General features: G+C 41.3%; 1 protein-coding gene across 1 annotated transcript in view; it reads right to left on the bottom strand.

Moving 5' to 3' along the window:
• Positions 1-1,924: 1,924 nt before the first annotated feature.
• eya (eya transcriptional coactivator and phosphatase 2) overlaps positions 1,925-3,185 on the bottom strand; it is a gene marked incomplete at its 5' end in the record, with an annotated part of 10,014 nt that continues 8,753 nt past the window's right edge. Inside the window, 1 exon segment of the mRNA XM_070139298.1 lies at positions 1,925-3,185. This exon segment is cut by the window's right edge and continues 2,316 nt beyond it.

Genomic DNA, 3,185 nt, shown 5'->3' with positions numbered 1-3,185 from the left:
AAGAGAGGATGGCTGGAAGGTTTAGATTGCCTGCTACGGGTAGAGCAAGGGGGGGGGGGGGAGGTGGAGGGGCAGAAGAAGATATTGAGATTTCGAATTGCCAAAGAATTCGCTTGGGAGAAGAAAAGGGTGGAAGTGGAAAAGTAAGATGGAGGAGGAATGGATACTGGGGGGTCGTAGAAACATCTTGAGATGAAACAGGAAGGGTGGAGTGAAGAGAAGCCCTGGACTAGGGAGTAAGAGAAAACCTCCTTAACATGTTTCTTGTCGGGCCTCACGTACAGTGAGGCCAATTTTGTATCTGAGAATCGCTACCTTACACTCAGACTTGTAGGTAGAGCAGCCCCTATAAAATACATGGGAGCTACCATAAATGGCACACTATGGAGAGCAGTCTCAACGATCATGACCAGGTTGGGAACACAGAGGGTATCAGGCTTTTGAGCGGCAATTCGGACACTGATGGGGAGAGGTTGATATGTTCGGAGAGGGGGGGACTCTCTGCCAACATAAACATTACAGGGAGGTCAAGTCTTTGGAAAGTAATCCTGTCAATATTGATGGTGGAATTACGGCAGCCTCTAGGGGAAATGGTGTAGCATTGTAATGATGCTGCATCATTGTCCACGAGGCAGGCAATCTGACCAATTCTTTTCGCAAGTATTGGAGGGATGAGCCTGGGCAGGAATGGGTTGGTCAGAAGTCAGTCAGGGTTAACAATGCTTTAATTTGGGATTCGAATGCAACTGTGAAAAGGCTGTGGAAACTTTGCCTACTTTGTTTTGAAGCATTGCTGGAAGAGTTGTCATAACAGGGGGCTGTAGAAGGAATCACGAAAAATCGACCCCATTCGGCTGAGGTAAATAGTATTCAAAAGACGTGTAGAAGTGGGGGTAGTATCTGGATGGGGACGCGTGGAAGAGGGCGTTGCGTTGAGGTGTAGTCCTGCAGAGTTGTAATAAGGGACGATGGGGTAGTAGATGAAGAACGTTGTGGGGTGGAGATGAAGCGAGGTTGTTGGAGGAAGAATAATATTTTCTAGAGGTCGAGTGGGTGGATGATTTGGGATGGAATGAGGTGATAGTAGCCGTTGAGTAATAGCAGTTGTGGTCAAAGGAGAGCCTGGGGTCGGGGAACTGGGAGTATTAAAGTCAGTAGGGCTAGTTGATAAAGGAGCAAGCTTCAGTGTCCCTGGAGTATGCTGGGAGAGAAATGGTCCACCCCTCGGAATTCCCTTGAGGGGTAAAAGCGAGACAACTAAACAGGAGCATACCGTACGCACGGTATACCAATACTCCAGGCCGTTCATAACTAGCACAAAGTCAGCCTTTCATCCCTTCGACACCTTAGAAGTGGATAGCAGGAGGGGATAGAAGGAAACGGAAGTGAAGAAAAACCCGTGTAAAATTAGATGAGTCCCAAGGGAGGGCTGATCCCCAGTACTGGATCCCAGTCTGTCTTGTAAACCCCACAGCAACAGCAGGCAAGGTAGGGAAATAAATTAGAAACTGTACAGCTTAGCCTTTGACCAGACTTCTGAAAATTTGACAAACGTCGACTATCGACGTTGGGAAGTGTATGGAATGATATCTCCTTTGCATCATTCTTAACATTGAATTCAGATTTATACACACTTCCATGTTCTTTGTTTTAATACAAACCATGGCACATTTGTTTTGGTGACTTCTAGCCAATGGTATTTCCAAACATTTGTTTGATGTCTGGACAAGAAACATGTTTTTCTTAACTATAGTATGTAATATGGAATAACGCGTTTAAACTTTTAATAATCTTTACATTAATATCACTCTAATAGTTTCTATCAGATTTTACATGGTATTATTGGTGGTGTTCACTTGAAAGTAATGTCAAGATAGAATTCCTTTTTTTCATTACTTGAAGGGATAGAAGAAAAAACACAAAATAAAAGTATAGTAATTTATTACTCACATATTTGTAACCATACATTAATAAGAATTACAAATACTGAAGGAAGTCCAGATATAGTCAGATTAACAGGAGATATTGCCTGCAATTTTTTTACATTTAAACAAAAGTTTCGTACTTTTAGGTTGTGCATTAACTTCACATTTGTGTCCAAAAGTGCAAGTTTAAATTTTGTGACGTTGACCTTTTTCACACAGGCAGTCTACCTACTACCTACTTTAAAAATAAAAGAATGGATACTGAAATTACATTTACAAAAACAGTTCAGTAATTATGGAATTTTCCACTTCACCAAGAAGCTCAATCAGAGGATTATTGAGAGTTACCAATTACTGCATCACATTCGTGTTCATTCCACGGCAGGCATTTGGTCTTTGGAGGCTTGTGCATCAGTAATAGATCATGGCTGGAAACTATATCACATCAGAATCCTGTTTTGCAAGATGGGAGCCATTTTACACTGGTACTCAGCTTCATAACATTCAGTCCCATTGACGGGGAGAAAACCCCTACAAAGCTCGCTGAATGGAATATGGATTAACATCAGACAGTACATTTTGATCATCCTCACCTGAGAAAATTCCTATTTCGGAACATTTTCTTAAAACCATCTTCTGCTGGTACACAAAAATGAGACATGATCTGGGATGTTGAATTTAAAGATCAGTCATTAGACTCCAAAACGGAAACGTATGGAGTAAATTTAAAGCCCACAAGACATCTTATTGTAAAACACCTGTATATGTAAATAAATATAAGTCCAGGTGTTTCACCTCGCCCATTTTTTGCCTGTCAAATGACTCAGTGACCGACTTTCTCAAAGAAATAATAATGATAACGACAATCCCCATTAATTTCTTTGTGACGAAGGACAGAATGCAACCCTGCATCCAAAGATCTATCCCAGATACTTTCAACTGCTTTTGCAGTCAGGACTACCTACAGGCATTATAACAAAAGGTTTGGAAATACATATGAAAGACATTATAATTATGACAAACTGAATGCTATTTGATTTGCTTCAAAGAAGAGTATGAAGGAGTAATGAGACTCAGAATAAGTCTGCAGAAAATGTAAGATGATACTAAACATAGAGTCGGTTGGGACAGCGTGACTGGAAAAGTAACTGTGCTTGGGCGAACAGTTCAAAGCATTTGCCCTAAACAGGAGTATCACTGTAAATGCGCTCTGTTAATCAACAGGCGGATCCGGATATCCCCCTGATAAGAATCTTATTT

This window comes from Penaeus vannamei, chromosome 25, assembly GCF_042767895.1.
Source record: "Penaeus vannamei isolate JL-2024 chromosome 25, ASM4276789v1, whole genome shotgun sequence".
Taxonomy (NCBI): Eukaryota; Metazoa; Arthropoda; class Malacostraca; order Decapoda; family Penaeidae; genus Penaeus; species Penaeus vannamei.
The sequence above is the reverse complement of the archived record's forward strand: the minus strand, read 5'-3'. Positions and strand labels throughout refer to the sequence as shown.